The sequence below is a fragment of the Nelumbo lutea genome, chromosome 7 (genome assembly GCF_056320005.1).
Source record: "Nelumbo lutea isolate HS-2025 chromosome 7, American lotus-T2T, whole genome shotgun sequence".
Lineage (NCBI taxonomy): Eukaryota > Viridiplantae > Streptophyta > Magnoliopsida > Proteales > Nelumbonaceae > Nelumbo > Nelumbo lutea.
Genome location: NC_142690.1, coordinates 16,097,216 through 16,116,124, shown reverse-complemented (window position 1 = coordinate 16,116,124; position 18,909 = coordinate 16,097,216). Strand labels below are relative to the sequence as shown.

At 41.6% G+C, this 18,909-nt stretch overlaps 1 pseudogene; it reads right to left on the bottom strand.

Annotated features, from left to right (window-relative positions):
• Positions 1-14,925: 14,925 nt before the first annotated feature.
• On the bottom strand, positions 14,926-16,367 carry LOC148845314 (phenylacetaldehyde synthase-like; annotated as a pseudogene).
• Between the last annotated feature and the right edge of the window lie 2,542 nt (positions 16,368-18,909).

The window sequence follows — 18,909 nt, the reverse complement described above, 5'->3', positions numbered from 1 at the left end:
CGTGAAAAGCTTGGCTTGAAACTTGGTTTAAATTGAACTTCGAGCTGAGCTTGAGCCTAATATATAGGCTCCTTTGCTAATCGAGTTGAGCTCGAGCTTAGTGAAACTTGGTTCATAAGCCTTGCGAACCTAGTATAATAAATAAATAATTTTTTATTATATACATACACGTACATACATAACATACATATACATATAAATATATATAATAAATAATTTTTATTATATACAATAGTATTTTATATATAATATTTTTATTTTTTATGTATAATAATAAATCATTTTTATAATTCTTATTTTTTTGTATGCAAAATAAAAACATTTTTATATGTATATTTTTTATATTTTATATGTATAATAATAAATAATTTTTATAATTCTTATTTTTTTGCATGTAAAATAAATAAATAAATAAATAAATATATATATATATATATATATATATATATATATATATATATATATATAATTTTATTTTTTAGAAAAAGAAACTTGGCTTGTAGTTGAGCTCGAACTTGCAAGTTTTGAATCGAGCTGAGCTTGAGCTCAAGTCTCTAGCTCGAATCGAGCTTGAGCCTAACACAATTTCAATGAGCCGAGCTCGAATAGCCAAGTATTCGGCTCAGGTTAGTTTGAATCCACCCCTATGAATGAGCTTTGTGGAACTTTTCATGATTAAAGCATTCCTACTTTTGGAATTAATCCCCTCTAATTTGATCCAAGGTTCTAAATATTGACAAGGGCATATCGGCCCGTGTTGGTATATTTTTTTAAGTTTTCTTTGTTTTTTTTTTTTTTTTTGAATCTAGTTTAGAGGGGTTGGTTTAAGGCCCGACTACCCTCTGAACCGGTGGCTGACCTAATACAACCCCTAGAGGGGCGTATCGGTAAGCCATTGGCATGATACGTATCAACCTGTATCGGCGTCGATATGTATCAATACTTTGAACCTTGATTTGATCACTTTTATTTATTCTTAATTTCTCTATTCTAGTCGTGATGAATCAAATGGCTCAACCCATGGTGTTATAATTAAATAACAAAAATTTAAACATAGATAAAAATAAAAATTATACAAAAAATGCAAAAAATTTTTTAGAAAATTTGGAGACGTGTAATATTATATATTCATCGATATTAAATGAATACAAGTGTGAAAAGAAAGAGTTATCTTTATCAATGATGTAAATTTGTTAATAAATTTTGTACAAACAAATTTTTAGATCGAAAGGAAATAAATCCATCAATACACCATGATTTGTTCATTCAATTGGATATTTAATTGTATAACTAAATTAAACTAAAATTTATCAAAATATATAGTATTAATAAAATGAACTAAAAATATCTTTGATATTATAATTTAACAAAATTAATTGAAAAATACTTCTATGAAAGTTGAACCTATAAAAATTTAGTAAAAACACGACATTCATATAAATTTTACTAATAGATACAGTAAATAAATAAGAGGGACACCCGACTAAACAAAAAACTCTAACTCTTTTAATTGCATGGAGGACATGAATCCAAATGGCTACATGGGTTTAGCAATAGTGGGCAATGGGCCAGCTTCTAGCCTTAGAGCCACCTAAAACCAGATTTTAGATAACGCAAAAGACTAACATTTGGTATGAATCTTAGGCTCGGTTTGGAAGGAGTATAAATACAGATATATAGAGTGTAAAACATGTATTTTGTATTACTTTGTATGTATTCGTAATTTTGTATTGTATATATTTGTATTTGTAGGCTTAATTTAGAAATAGTATAAATACAAATTTATAGAATATAAAACCTTGTATTTTGTATGTATTTATACAATACATATTTGTACTTGAATTCCTTCCAAATTGAACCTTAAAATTCAGTAGTGTGATTTTGGATGCCATAACCAGCTCTGGCCTCTTGACAATTGGTAAGTCTACTTTTTGTTATTTTTGTAATCTTTACTTGCAATTTTGCTTTATAAAATTTGGTCAAGCAGTTTAGTTTTAAAATGATTTTTGAAATCTGGTTAGGACTTAGGACATTTCGATGTGTTGATGGACAACAAATCAGATGGTTTAGGAATTAAGATTGTTGAGCATTTGTTGTCACGCCATCTGATGAGGCTGCAACTTGGGCCGGGTTGGCCTGAACCCAATCTTAACCTAATTCGAAAAAATTGGATTGGGTTAATGTTCGGGTTAGGGTTAGGGTTGAAATTCATTAATCCGACTTTACTTCGGGTTGGGTTAGGGTTGACCTCTTAGCCAATTCGACCCAACTCGAATCCAACTCTATAGTACATGTCATATATATATGTTATATGTAATATATAACATACATTGATTTATTTAGATGCATGATATTTATATAGCCCCCACCACATAGTATCATGTATTTCTGTTAAGATAATCACTTCACTTAATTCTAATCAGAAAGACTAAAACCTTAAATATATATATATATATATATTGAAAATTTTATTCTTCATATCCTCTATGTTGTTTGTCTCCTAAGAAAGATCTATTGTAAGCCATAACTCATAATAAACTATAATTATTTTTAACACTTGTTTTTTTGAATTGTGTATAAAAAAAAACATCGACAAATAAATACTAATGAAATATAGGATTAATATATGTAGTGAAAGTTGAGTTAAGATCTAAAATTGAGAAATTTCTGAGATTTTAAGGGATGGGAAGAAGGTTGGGTTGGACCCAACCTAAAATTGACTTTGAATTGGGTTGAATTGCGTTAGGATTGAAAGAATTTAGTTAAAATTGGATTGGTTAGGTTGAAGATCGGATTGGGATATGGTTAAAGTTAGGATTTAAAACTTACGGTTTCCAGACCTAACCCGACCCGACTTGCAGCCCTACCATCTGATTGTTAGGTCTGTCTGGTTTAGGATTATCTATTTGGCATTTATATATTAAAGTGAGTGTTCGTTTTGGGCGACGTGGCCTTCTGACCATTGAAATAATGGTATCAGCACGTGATTTTTAATGGATAGTGCGAATAGGTAATAAGTGAGGGTCTGGGGTTGCTATGCGCGTGTTATATTTTGTCCTTTTTCATTTACCATCTAACTCACGTGTGAAGGTATGAGGTTATTCGAGTGAGGCGCCCATCTGTGACGAGCAGAGCCAGTCTCTATTCTTCGTCCTTCACCGCACTCACCGACTGCATTCTCCACCGTTCTTCCTGGTTCTAGAACAAACCACAAACCACACTCTGCTCTTTCAATACTAATGCTTAGATGCGCGACTCTGACGATGAGAAGCATGGTGTCAATGTCAGTCGTTTGAATCACTCTCATTTTGCAGAAAGGAAGAACCTTTGAATCCTCATTCTCAACTCTGAGTTTCAGTTTTAGTTTGTGTTTCAGCGTCGACATTTGTCCCCATTGAGAACTTCCCAAGAAAAAAAAGGACATCTGGGCTTCCTGTTTTTTTTTTTTTTTTCTTTGATTCTGTTGCTGCAAACTCCGATTTAAGCCCTTCCTTCTCTTTTCCTCTTTTTTTTTTTGTTTTTCTTCTTTATAGGCAATAATTTTCTGCAACTTTCTTTTTATTTCTTAATTAGAGTGAAGTGTATAGTTTTCGTACATAGATTTGGTGTACGGGGATGGGGATAATCAAGGAAGGTGAGAGAGAGAAAAATTCTGACTGTGGACAAAGAGAAGAAAATGGGTCTGGTGTCGTTTTCTAAATTTAGAAACAGAACATGCAGGAAAGGATCATGAGCTTTAAATATAAACCCTAAATTAACCATTATAAATTTATAGCAACTCCACTCCTCATCTTCATTGTTGTTGTTAAGAGTTCTTACAAGTGGTAGTCGTACTTATGCAATCCTTGTTTATACAAGGTTAGAGAGAGAGAGAGAGGAGAGAGAAAAAGAGAGAAGATGCAAGGAGAAGGAGAAGCATCAAAGCATATCATCAAGATGACTTTTATTACCCATTCCAACCTGGAATGCGCCATCACCATCTTGATCAGTCAAGTTTCTTTTCTGGCAATATTAGAAAATCACTAGCACGGGTTACTCCACTAGTTTTTCTTTTAAGAAAAGAAAACTTTAGAACAGAAACAAAAATACATCAAACTGAGAAACTAATAGAACAACCCCTAAAGATAGAGAACTACTCCTTGTCCCACAAATTTCTCTGGGCAAGAGTGTGAGCTAAAACATTCTTCTCACGTTTTACAGAAACAAAATTTAAGAGTCATCTCTGAAGCAAGCTCTACATTATCTTTTCATAGACATAAAACATCAATAGCACCACAAGGACTTTGGGCTCAAAATAGCTTGGATAACAATCCGATTCCAGAGTTACTTTAATCCACTTCGATCTTTTTATTTATTTATTCTTGATTTGTTGTACAAAATAAATAGGATGCGTAGAAGAGATTGCGTAACTAGGACCGAAAAGAAACAACACATCTACCATCGATAACAAAAGCTACTAGACCAAAACTTGCAACTCCTTTGTTCAGAAAACCAGCATCCACACTAATCTTAAACAACCCAGAACCAATGAGGAACCTCTTTTCCTCCTCCACACAGCAACTGACTAGTCTCTGAGCATCTTGATACTTTTGCTGGAAAATCTTTATTCTATCTTGAAATTCCCTATTCACAGATGTAATAGAATCCATGGATTAGTATCTACACTCTGAACATCCAAGCATTTCTATTTTTCCACATAAACCAATTGCAGTACAAACAGGGATTTTAGCAGCTAAACATTTACTGAAGCTTTTCTTGCACCGCCAACATCCAACTTCCTAGGCAAAAAATGGAAATCTTGTAATAGATTCCATTCGCGAGGACAAATTACTAATACACCAAATACACTTAGTAATTTTACACGGGCATAAGGTATACGAGATCATTCTTCAAATTGACCAAACACTGGATGGTTAAAACACTTTCGTAAACCTTATTATTATTTTTTTGGATATGAATTCTTTAATTGATGTCCACTTTAGAAAAAAAATATAGCTATCATCTACAAAGAACAGATAAGAGGCATTAGGGAGGTGATTAAGTTTGATTCTAGATATCTTTTCTTTTCTTTTTTTTTTTTGCAAGACTAGATTACTTAATAAACATTAGAAACAATCAAGAAGAGGCATAGGGATAGGGGATCACCTTGCCTGAGGCCCCTTTTTGGACATTATACCCCTTGTCCCATTCCTCCTTTACTACATTTTCTTAGGGACCACATTTTTTCAAATCTAGAAGGCCTAAGTTTCTTTTAACCCTTTGGTTTTATAATTTGAAAATAGATTGGTAAATTATTAGAACCTTGAGAGATCACACGTTTAACTTCAACATCCTAAAACATTAACTACCACTTTGAGTTGTATAACACTCAATCCAACTTTTTATAAACTAGATTGTGTTCAAATCTCCTATTAAAGTGAAAGTAGGTTGATGGATCTTTATGATTTTGAGCTAAAGTTCCCTTAGGCTATATTTGGTTGAAATAGAAGGTAGGGAAACTTTTACAAATACAATCCTTGTATAGGTTTCCCTACCCTTTCTTACAAACCAAACACAACTTTAGGAAACTTGTAGTTTTTGCAACCAAACACAATTATGGCATGTAAGAACCTGTAATCCATCCATAGAGTTTTCATATTGAAGTCTTCTTCCCAAAAAATAGCTAAATCATCACTCTTATTGATGTAACTGTTTCTGGTCACATACCAATTTTTTGTGATGTACCAATTTTTTGGCTAAGTACCTCGTCATTTGACCTGCTCCTAGGTGGCCTGTGACTCGGAGGATGATGGAGCTCCTTGGTGGCGAACTACCTGGTGATGAGCTACTTGGTGGCGAGCTCCCTGGTGGAGAGCTACCTGGTGACGAGCTCCCTGGTGGTGAGCTACTTGGTGACGAGCTCCCTAGTGTAGTGCAACCTGACTGCCCTCTAAATGAGGTGATCTCCTCTCCTTTGTAGGCAGCGAGTTGCTTATGCTGAGCTGTCTGTAAGTGGCAACCTATGGCAAGCTCTGCCGAGCTGCCCGAACTTTCCGAGCTGCCCAGTTGTCAAGAGGCTGCACTTGATTTGCATGAGGTGCTAGGTGTCACAATTTCAGTAGAGGGCCAAGTCCGCCCTCATCACTTACCTCTCGAATCTATTTCCCACCATTCCCAAGAATTAAACATTTTAATTTATTCCTGCAACTTTGAAAAGAGCACTACCTCAATTAGAAAAAAACTACTTTTGGCTTGTCCTTGGTTGCTGTTTCCAACTTACAATTTTCATGGTGCCATTGGTTGCTGCTTTGGGATAGTAATTAGAACCCACTTATTTGACAAGCATTCCCAACCCCGATCTATTAAATGTTCTTTTGAAATATTTTCTGCCCATTTTTGATAGGCCTAAAAGACATTTAAGTTAATCAGTTTTAGATTAATTTAAATGTGTAGGGTGGAAATGAAATTATTTTTGATGGATAAACGATTTGGACAAACCTCCAAACCCATATTGGGCTTGGTTTTGGGCTTTAGTTTAGGGAACTTGGGGTTGAGCTTAACTCAGACTAGGCTTGGGTCGAGGCTTTTTGCATTTATCTGAACCCGACTCAAGCCTAACATAATCTGAACCTTCTCGATATTTTGTGTAGTCGTGTTATGTATTCCTGTATTCTATGTATACTATATATTTGCATTACTGTATGCATGCACTCTTGGAGAGAAACCCAACGTTAACTAACCAATATACCTTAGCGAAGTTTGCCTCTTTACACGCATGCATGTAGTAGATGCTTAGCTGTCCAAGCCTATTTGAGCATATATTTAATGTATCTAAATCTTTATAATACTAATGTAAGAGCATATGTTATGCATATATGCAAAGTAAATTCTAGCCATATATGATATATAACATTTGAATTTAATAGTTGCGTAAGCCTATTTGAGTGTATAATGTATCTTAATCTTTAATACTAGTGTAAGAACACATACTATGCACATATGCAAGTAAGTGTTAACCATATATGATATATAACATTTGGTTTTAAAAGCTGCCCAACCTTTTTGAGCATATAATGTATCTAAATCGTTATAATACTAGTGTAAGAGTATATTTGCCCATATGCAATTAAGCGTTAGTCATATATCATATATAGTATTTGAATTTAACTTTTATGACCTACATCAAAACTACAGCAAGTATCTGCTTTACATAGTATCTTCTCTATCATTAGAAGAACGTTATCTGTTCGACCTAATTCCCAAGAGGGATACTTCCTCTCGCAATGGCATATATATGATTTTTGTGCGTGTATAAAACAAATGATTAGAGATGCCCATAAAATTTTTGGTACCATGAACGTAATGTTGTTTTGTTTTTTGATAAGCAAAGGTAATGTTGTTTTATGAACTTTCATGGTTGGAGGTTATGTACAACAGTGCATGATCTTGGAGGAAGAATCTCTGTTAGGTTATGTACAAGAACGCTGTCTATTGGACGATAATGTCAGGTGGCCTAATTCAAGATTGCCGTATTGATGAAGCTCACTACTTTTTTATTAGATGCCAGTTAAAAATGGTCTATGACTGATGAGATACTAGTTAGTCTGATGTTATTTTGGGCAACATGAAGAAAACAGGTGCCATTTGGGTTCTCATTGAAGAAATGAGGAGAGAAAATCCCTAGTTGATTAGAGTTTGGATTGTATATTCTGGAGAAGATGAATAGTATTGAGGGGTAAAACTAGAATTATGAAAAAATTAATGGACCAAAACCTTCCTAAACATTTCATTAAGGGAAGGCCTATTTGTGTTATGTGGGGCCCTCTTGTAAGGTATATTTAAGTTTGGTGAGGTTCAAGCTCGGTCAATGGTTTAACTACGTGGGTCAACTGGTTTTTGACCAAATCAATAGTTTTGTTCAAAAATACAGATTTAACCATTCGGTTCAAATTGTTTAAACTGTTCAACCATCTAGATCAACACTGGTTTGAAAGCGTTGGTTTGGAAATAAGTGACCCATGACCGGATCAGGCCATCTTCTACTTTGAGCCACTAGGTAGGGACCCTAACCTACTTATTTTTCGGTTAGGTCAGGTTGAGTTCACAGGTCTAAATCTTTGGGTAGAAAGATCATGACTAAAAAGTTTCCTTCTCAATAATATTAAATCGGCAAAAAAGGAAAAAGGTTCCACCTGGGCTAATTGTAGCCCCATGAATATCACTTATCAATCAAGAAAATGACATCTTAGTGGTGTTCCACAATGTGAATGCTATTTTTGTAGGTGTTTGACATCGGTATTGGGAACACAGCATCGAGTGTCAACAGTATTTGAAAATCCGACTTCGAATTTAATATTTGACATAATAGAATTCAATTCAGATAATTTGAATATTCAATCGGTCGAATTCGGATATATTATTTGATGAGGGCAGATTTGGCCTTCCAGTAAAATTGTGACACGTGGTACCTCGTGACAACTAGGAAAACACCCAACCAACAAACTTACGAAGTTGGTGACCCACCCGGGCACCTGTCTGGCCGGCTTGGCGCGGCCTGACGCGCGCCTGCGCGAACTGCGCACGGCCTGCGCGACCTGGCCGACCTGGACCAGCCTAGCGCATGATCCGGCCAAGGCGCCAGCTTGACGACCTGATCTAGACACTGACCCGCCGACTGACACAGGCGCTAGCTTGATGACCTGATCTAGACACTGTCCCACCGATTGACACAGACGCCGACCTGACGACTTGGCCTAAACACTGACCCACCGACTGATGCAAGCACCCCTCTAACAACCCGGCCCAGGCGCCGACCTGGCCGCCTGACACAAGCGCCAGCCTGACGACCTCGAGGAGTTCACCACCGTACCCCGGTTCTGATAGGATGCGACGAGTCTTACCGTTTGGAGTCTCTTCACCCACCTAACCCGCGAAGACTCCGGTATATAAAGACCTCACCCTCCAAAGGGGAAGGGGATGGAAAAGAAAGGGAAGTAACCCTGCTCTCTAGCTCTCTCATATTATCTTCAAAGCTCTCTACAATAAGAGTGCTAACTTAAGCATCGGAGAGCCCCCATCGGGAAAGTACCCCCGGGACCGCTGATTCAGTTCTCGCAGGTCCTTCAGCTCCCGCCGCCTACGAAGAGGAGGAAAAGATGCAGTTCTCGGAAGTCCCTCAGCTCCCTCCACCTACAAGGAGGAGGAAGAGATGGAGTTCTCGGAGGTCCCTCAACTCCCGCCACCTACAAGGAGGAGGAAAAGATGCAGTTCTCGGAAGTCCCTCAGCTCCCCCCACCTACAAGGAGGAGGAAGAGATGGAGTTCTCGGAGGTCCCTTAGCTCCCGCCACCTACAAAGAGGAGGAAAAGATGGAGTTCTCGCAGGTCTCTCAGCTCCCGCAGCCTACAAAGGAAAGAAGACCACCTCATGCTGAGGGCAGTCTGATTGCGCCGCACCAGGGAGCTCCAACATTCTCTAAGGCATCGACCGCCTAGTAGGGAGTTCGCCAGGCAGTTCGCCCCCAGGCAGTTCGTCCCCAAGCAGTTCGCCACCAGGGAGTTAGCCACCAGGCAGTTCGCCCCCAGGCGGTTCGCCCCCAGGCAGTTCGCCCCAGGCAGTTCGCCACCAAGGCAGTTCGCCCCAAGGCAGTTCACCCCCAGGCAGTTCGCCACCAAGGCAGTTCGCCCCAAGGCAGTTCGCCCCAAGGCAGTTCACCCCCAGGCAGTTCGCCACCAAGGCAGTTCGCCCCAAGGCAGTTCACCCCCAGGCAGGTCGCCACCAAGGCAGTTCACCCCCAGGCAGTTCGCCCCAGGCAGTTCGCCCCCAAGCAATTCGCCCCCAGGCAGTTTGCCACCAAGGCAGTTCGCCCCAAGGCAGTTCACCCCCAGGCAGTTCGCCACCAAGGCAGTTCGCCCCCAGGCAGTTCGCCACAGGGAGTTCGCCACCAGGCAGTTCGCCACCAAGGCAGTTCTCCCCCAGGCAGTTCGCCCCCAGGCAGTTCGCCACCAAGGCAATTCGCCCCCAGGCTGTTCACCACCAGGGAGTTCGCCACCAGGCAGTTCGCCACCAAGGTAGTTCGCCACCAGGCAGTTCGCCACCAAGGTAGTTCACCACCAAGGCAGTTCACCACCAAGCAGTTAGTTACCAAGCAGTTCTCCCCCAGGGAGTTCGCCACCAAGTAGCACGTCACTAAGGCACGCCACCACTGGGTCGAATAACGAGGTACTTTGCCAAAAAATTTTACATCACAAAACATTGGTACGTGGCCGAAAATGGTTACATCAATTGGCGTCGTCTGTGGGAACCCGCTACAAAAAAATAAGTTCTCATCCTACCAAAGCTAAGTTCTCATCTTGCCAAAACCAAGTCCTCACTTTTTAGAAATTGAAGCTATCGCTTTATAATTTACATTTTTTATGAATTCAAAGACTATGCAGGGAGCTAACGGACTAAGTATCTCTACCAACCTTACTTTCAATTCAGATAATGCCACATCAGTCCTCTCCGTCCCCCCTACAAAGATGAGCTCTTCGTGGCTTCCGCGGGAATTGGCGGCCAACTGACTACATAGGCGCCCTTACTAGTCGAGCCTTCCAAGGCTCCCGTGTGAGCTAGCAACCTAAGGTTAGTGGTGTTGCCCCCGAAGGTCGAGCCCCTAGTAGCTTCTTGTAGGAGTAGGTGATCGGCATTACGAAGCTAATGCAGGCCAAGCCTACGGGCCACATTACTACTTAAGACCCGGTCGCCTCTCCGGCACGGGCAAAAGTAAAAAAAGAGTAGACTACGAGTCGTTCCCAAAAGCCTACGGGCCACATTACTGCTTAAGACCCGGTCGCCTCTCCGGCACGGGCAAAAGTCAAAAAAAGAGAGTAGACTACGAGTCGCTCCCAAAAGCCTACGGGTCACATTACTGCTCAAGACCCGGTCGCCTCTCCGGCACGGGCAAAGTCAAAAAAGAATAGACTACGAGTCGCTCCCAAAGCCTATGGGCCATACTAGTAATTGGATCAGCACTTACTAGCTCATCGACTTACGGGCCAAAAGAAATCTACTCCCTTCGCTGAGTTACTATCAGCTCGGGAGTGGGGGGCTATTGATGAGGGCAGATTTGGCCCTCCAGTAAAATTGTGACACGTGGCACCTCGTGACAACTAGGAAAACACCCAGCCAACAAACTTACGAAGTTGGTGACCCACCCGGGCACCTATCTGGCCGGCCTGGCGTGGCCTGATGCGCGCCTGCGTGAACTGCGCGGCACGCTTGCGGCCTGCGCGAACTGCGCGCGGCCTAGCGCGTGGCCTGTGCGAACTGCGCGCAGCCTGCGTGAACTGTGCATGGCCTACGCGACCTGGCCGACCTAGACCAGCCTAGCGCATGATCCGGCCAAGGCGCCAGTTTGACGACCTAATCTAGACACTGACCCGCTGACTGGCACAGGCGCTAGCTTGACGACCTGATCTAGACACTGTCTCACTAACTGACACAGGCGCCGACCTGACGACCTGGCCTAAACACTGACCCGCCGACTGATGTAGGCACCCCTCTGACAACCCGGCCCAGGCGCCGACCTGGCCGCCTAACACAAGCGCCAGCCTGACGACCTCGAGGAGTTCACCACCGTACCCCGGTTCTGACAGGATGCAACGAGTCTTACCGTTTGGAGGCTCTTCACCCACCTAACCCGCGAAGACTCCGGTATATAAAGACCTCACCCCCCAAAGGGGTAGGGGATAGAAAAGAAAGGGAAGTAACCCTGCTCTCTAGCTCTCTCATATTATCTTCAAAGCTCTCTACAATAAGAGTGCTAACTTAAGCATCGGAGAGCCGCCACCGGGAAAGTACCCCCGGGACCTCTGATTCAGTTCTCGTAGGTCCTTCAGCTCCCGCCGCCTATGAAGAGGAGGAAAAGATGCAGTTCTCGGAAGTCCCTCAGCTCCCCCCACCTACAAGGAGGAGGAAGAGATGGAGTTCTCGGAGGTCCCTCAACTCTCGCCACCTACAAGGAGGAGGAAAAGATGGAATTCTCAGAGGTCCCTTAGCTCCCGCCACTTACAAAGAGGAGGAAAAGATGGAGTTCTCGTAGGTCTCTCAGCTCCCGCCACCTACAAAGAGGAGGAAAAGATGAAGTTCTCGTAGGTCCCTCATCTCCCGCAGCCTACAAAGGAAAGAAGACCACCTCATGCTGAGGGCAGTTGGATTGCGCCGCACCAGGGAGCTCCAACATTCTCTAAGGCATCAATCGTCAAGTAGGGAGTTCGCCAGGCAGTTTGCCCCCAGGCAGTTCGTCCCCCAAGCAGTTCGCCACCAGGGAGTTTGCCACCAGGCAGTTCGCCCCCAGGCGGTTCGCCCCCAGGCAGTTCGCCACCAAGGCAGTTCGCCCCCATGCAGTTCACCACCAAGGCAGTTCGCCCCCACGCAGTTCGCCCCCAGGCAGTTCGCCACCAAGGCAGTTCATCCCTGCCAGTTCACCATCAAGGCAGTTTGCCCCCAGGCAGTTCGCCACCAGGGAGTTCGCCACCAGGCAGTTCGCCCCCAGGCAGTTCGCCACCAGGCAGTTCGCCCCCAGGCAGTTCGCCCCCAGGCAGTTTGCCACCAAGGCAGTTCGCCCCAAGGCAGTTCACCCCCAAGCAGTTCGCCCCCAGGCAGTTCGCCACCAAGGCAGTTCGCCCCCAGGCAGTTCGCCCCCAGGGAGTTCGCCACCAGGTAGTTCGCCCCCAGGCAGTTCGCCACCAAGGCAGTTTGCCCCCAGGCAGTTCGCCCCCAGGCAGTTCGCCACCAAGGCAGTTCGCCCCCTGGCAGTTCGCCACTAGGGAGTTCGCCACCAAGGCAGTTCGCCCCCAGGCAGTTCGCCACCAAGGCAGTTCACCACCAAGCATTTAGTTACCAAGCAGTTCTCCCCCAGGGAGTTCGCCACCAAGTAGCTCGTCAGTAAGGCACGCCACCACTGGGTCGAATAACAAGGTACTTTGCCAAAAAATTTTACATCACGAAACATTGGTACATGGCCGAAAACGGTTACATCATTATTCATACCAGATTGTTAGTCAGATTCGAATTTGGATATGACCTGATTTAATTCAATAAACATCTGAATTTGACCGATTATTTAATTCTTACATATAATATATAAAATTTTTTATATAGTTCATATATAATAATTAAGCTATATAAATAATTTGTATATTTATATACTTTATATCAATAAAATATTTATTTTTATATTTATTAATTATCTAAAATAATTAATTAATCGAATTGAATATTCGAATATTTACTCAGATTCGAATTCGGATATTAATTTACAATATCCCTTGGATTTCGAACCGAATTCGGATATCAAAATTTCTATTCGGATTCAAATTCGGGTATTGTATGATCAAATTCTAATAGTGCTTATTTTTTGTTTGGAAGCGGTGCTGCCACTAGACGACCAAGAAGAGTTCTCAGCAGCCGACGAGCCAAAGCCTTCACCTGATGCGCCATCCAACGACTCCTAGTGACACCATGTCACTCTCTTCGGCCGAAGCCGAGGACTCTTCTTAGTTCTCATCGGACTTCGCCCATCATGACCTCGAGTGTGGGGGGCAAATGATATAGGCGCATGTGGCAAGGCCTAAGATGGCGCCATGCAGCATCGACTGGATTCAATCCTAGCCGCTCATCACCAACCACCATCAACTGCTCCTAAGGTGTGGTCAAGTATAAATAAGGGTCCCCCTATCTAGGTAAGACAATCTTGCTCCTCATTGCTCTCTAGTTCTCTTGCTCTCGAGTGACCTCGTCTGATTACTCTCCTCCGGTCTCATCTGACCCCTCTTGCGTACTTGACTAACTTGACCGTTAGAGTCTCCGCCCTTGGGATAACACCCGGGGCCTCTGACTTACTCTCTTATCCTCAAGTCGGACATGTCAGCCCTCGACTAAGGAAGCTGATTTACCTTGTTGCCCTCGGCCCATCCTTGGCAGCAACAGCCACCATCACGATTTAGTCCATTCCATTGGAAGTAAGGCTCAATTTGAAAGGAGTACAAAAGAAAATATATATGTAGAGTGCAAAACCTTATATTTTGTATGTATTTGTACTCTACATATTTGCATCTGTACTCTTTTATTGAGCCTAAAGAAAAATCCCACGGCCGTTTCTAGTGATGATGGATGCTTTAAAATTGCAGAGTTGCACATGCAAAATTGTTGTTTCGAAAGAAAGAGGTATAGTGATAATCATGATAAGATAAATGGGTGTTAAAATAAATAATGATAATATTCCACACCAGCCATAAACACTGAGACCAACATAATAACTGCAGCAGCCAGTCATCCATGACAGGCCAACTTGAATAACAGCTGGTTGTAAGGGAGATGCATTATCAAGCAATTTGTGTGAAGGTCCAGTACTATTTGGATATGGTTTCAGGACAAGAGATAGCATAGTACATAATGAGCACAGAGGGTTGGCCTTTGTGGATCTTTTATCTTCTCACAACTGGTATCTGCTGACTGCTGCATGCAAATATATACAAGTGTGTGAACCAAACCGTGGCTATGTGAGCAGGCCAATCATGAGTGGATAAGCCAATGTTCTGCACACATTGGACCTACATGCCAGTATGTTGTAGCAGAAAGCAGAGAGAGAGATCTTGCTTGGTCTCTCTTTTACGTGTTTACATGTACTTTATACCACTTTTGTTTTAATACATGTCAATGGTTTATTTCAACTAATTAAACTAATTTGTTTATTTCTCAAAAAACGTTTACAGAATTTCACTCTTAATTAAGAACACTTCACTCTTAATTTGTTCCTGAAAAGAAGTCCTACCTAGAATTAGAAACAAAGGTGACATTAATTAAATCTCCAAACGTACCTTGTTATTGAATTAAATCAGCACTACTATTTTTCCTTTAGATATACTTTCAGTAGTCTAGTATATATGGGATAAGTAGACTGCCATCACACCAACAAGAAATCAGCTTTTTCCTGAATCAGCTTCCAAGCTGCTTCTACATTGTTGTTGTGATGTTAAAGTCGTTCCAATTGCACAGCGTATGGTATAAGTACCACCCACAACTGAATGGCTCATGTAAGCACGTCCACTCGAATTGATAGCCCCAAGCAACTTGCGGTTCAGCTTTGAACCATCATCATCCCCATCACCATCTTCTCCTTTTCTTGGCGGCCTGAGCCGAAAGCACACCAATGCGAACCTCCTGGGCACCACAATCTCAAACCTGCTGTCTGTCTTGACAAGTGCTTCAAAGCGTTTAGCCAGGCTTATGTCACTTCGTATGTGGTTCATCAAGTTAGCCACACCATACCTTCGGATCACCAGACATAGATTTATTGCTCTGAATCACCTACTATGTGCAATCTGCCAATCCTTATAGTCCACCACACCCATTGATTCAGTAGCCTCGTTTCTTAAGATTTCTGGATCACTAGACAAAGAGTCTATTAATGATCTGGGGCTCTTTACCCATAAGCAACAGCAATCCATGTTGGTGAGAAACCACTTGTGTGGATTCATGCTAATGGAGTCAGCATGCTCGACCCCATCCAAGTAATGCCTGTATTCTGGGCATATACAAGCACTTCCTGCATAGGCTGCATCAACATGGAACCAGACAGCCTGTGGTTCCCACAGTAGCACAAAGAAACAAAGGGATCAACCCAGATGCTACATCTTCTTTCATTGCCTTGCGGACATCATGGGCACACAGGCCAAAGCCTGTAGGGGCTGTTGTTGCCAATGCTCTGAAGTTGGATGGTGGGATCCCAACCAGCTTGGAGACCTTTTGAATATTGAAATGTGTTTGGTCGGAGCCATAGACTACGAATTTAGTTATTTTATCTCCTCCCACCTCTTTCAATAACGCATCTCTTGCTGCTGCTAATGTGCACAGTATCAACTCACATGTGCTGCCATGCAATACACCACCACCATTATCAGAGAATAGAAAAGGAGTGGGGGGATTCAGCAACTTACCCATCCAATCCATGACAGCCCTTTCTAGCTCTGTTGCTGCTGGCGAAGTTATCCAATTGAACCCAACGACATTAAAGCCAGTACATAGCATCTCTCCTAGAAATCGGGCTGTGCTGGCATTGGCTTGGAAGAAAGCAAAGAAGTTGGGGCTCTGCCAATGGGTAAGGCCTGGTATGATGCGACTACGGATGTCATCGAGAATGGTTCCTAAGGGCTCAGGAGAGTTGGGAGGGGTGTTAGGAGAGTTCTTCCATAGATAACCTGGTTCAACATGGCTTTGGACGGGGAGTTTCTCCACATTTTTGTAATAATCAGAAATGAAATTCAGCACCATTTGAGATTCTTGTGTGAAGGTATTGATGTCCAGGGGGTTAAAGATGATGTCTGTAGGGACTGAAAGGCTACTCATTATGACTACCAGAGGAAGTTTGATGATAAGGGTTTAGACACTCACTTAGCTTGTATCAAAGGAATTGAAGCAACTAGAAAAGCACTCATCAAGCACTACTCAAATACTAGTGCCAATCCAATATGCCTCTCTCTCTCTCTCTCTCTCTCTCTCTCTCTCTCTCTCTGTATGAGCTAGGCTAATGGGTTTGTACAACAAACATGTTGGGAAAAACTTAATTTGCATACCTATTTCCAAGAGCGCCCACAGAAAATCTACATAAAATAGACCTCATTTTTTGTCCACGTTAATTAAGAAGTTGCAGAAATAAAGTTATAATATAAATAAAGATAAATCAACTAAATAGAACAATTTTGATGGATCAACTGTTAGTCTGTTACTATTGGAAAAGTTTTAAAAATGCTTCTAGTACGTGGAAGCATAGTAACCAGATTTTGAGTTGGGATTGTCAGGGACTTGTCCCCCTTGACAATTCAGTCTTTTAAAATTTGAAGAGACCCAAAAAATCTTAAAAGTACATATTTTATTCCTGATGGAAACTAAAAATTCCATGGTGAAATATAAGAAAGTTTGCACGTTGTGAGAACTGAGAAGCTAAACTGTTGGGGTGTAGTCTAAAATGGCTTGAGTGGGGGTCTGGTCGTATTCTGGAAGAAAGATGTGGACTTGTAGATTTTATATACAGAGACGTGACCAGGCCATGAAAGGAACAACCCAAGTCGTGATGGGCGGTGCCGGCCCACTTGGGGAGTATGTAGGAATTTTGAGGAAAATAGAGATGTTCTGATCTCTAGAGGCATAAGGGTTGAAGAGACTTATCTTTTGTGCAATGAGTCGGTTGAATCTATGTGACATTTTTCTGAGATTGCCCTTTTTCTGGGGCTGTTCTTTTCGGCAAATTTATTTGGCGTTTGAGGATTATAGTTCTTCTTAACCAATGGCATGCAGTACATTAATAACCAAAACCAACAGAATGCTAACAGATATCTCTCTCAAAAGGAAAAGAAATCATCTACAACTATAACCCTCATTCTCAACTCTGAGTTTCAGTTTCTGTTTTAGTTTGTGTTTCAGCATTGATGTTTGTCCCCATTGAGAAGTTCCCAAGAAAAAAAAGGACATCTAGGCTTCCTGGTTTTTTCTGTTTTTTTCTTTGATTCTGTTGTTAACAAACTCTGTTTTATGTCTTTCCTTCTCTTTTCCTCTTGGTTTTTCTTTGTTTTTTCTTCTTTATAGGCAATAATTTTCTGCAACTTTCCTTTTATTTTCCTAATTAGAGTGGAGTGTATAGTTTTCGTGCATAGATTTGGTGTAAGGGGATGGGGATAATCAAGGACGGTGAGAGAGAGAGAGAGAGAGAGATTCTGGCTGTGGACAAAGAGAGAAGAAAATGGGTCTGGGTTGTCTTTTTCTAAAATTAGAAACAGAGCATGTAGGAAAGGATTACGAACTTTAAATATAAACTCTAAATAAACCATTATATATTTACAACAACGATTCCATTTCCGGGTCATCAACCTGGATGATTTAAGAAAGGATAAGAAGTTGGATGAAAGATGGTCGCTATGTCTTTATGCCAAAATCCTTGGTGAGCCTGAACCTTTGAACCTTTCAAGGTATTTCTGGAAAAGGCAAAAATGTGGAATGTTACCGGCACTACAAAAATTCAAACTATAGGTGATGGCTTCTATCTCATCACATTCTCTACTCGAGAGGATTTTGATAATGCCATTGATAATTGTCCATGAATGATTAATGGGAAATACCTTGTGGCTATTCCTTGGAAACCTGGATTTAACCCACTTAAAGCAAAACTCGATACACCTGATCTCTGGGTTAAACTTCCGGGTTTGCGCCTGGAGTTCTGGAATAGAGATGATTCTCCGTGATGTAGGTCAGGTATTCAAACTTGACAAAGATACTCTGAAGTTGTCACCAACTATGTTCCCTAGGGTTGTTTGTGTACGGGTAAATCTTAACAAACCATTTGTATTGGAAATTCCTTTCATGGGATTGATGGGAGAGGGAGAAAAAAAATACTCAAGAGTCTTTTATGATAATATTTTCGATTTGTGCATTGACTGTGGATGTGGATGGAGAGGCCACAAGGCATTTGCTTGTCCAAGTGTTGTCTCTTCCAACCAGGATGAGGGATGGACCATTTTAACCGGCGAAGGAATATGGTTCCGACTAGAAGGCCGAATCAGTACATGAAGCTGAATAGATTCAATATTGGTTATAATAGAGTCAAGCCTCTTTCTATTTCGAAAAGTCAGAATAACTGGACCTTAAATAAAAAGCAAAGATTTGGGCGTTTTAATGGACCTATAAAACCCAAATCTTTCAATTCCGGTGTGGCTTTGGTTGAACCTCAAGGTAAATCTCGACTAAGCAAGAGGTGGATTCCAAGAGGGAATCTCAAAGCCACCGTGAGCACTGCTCCTATAAGCCGGAATTATGGGATTATTGGGGGCAGTAGTTTAGCCAATGATGATGAAGACACTTTAGAAAATGAGAATAGCCAAGGCTTAAACGTTGATGA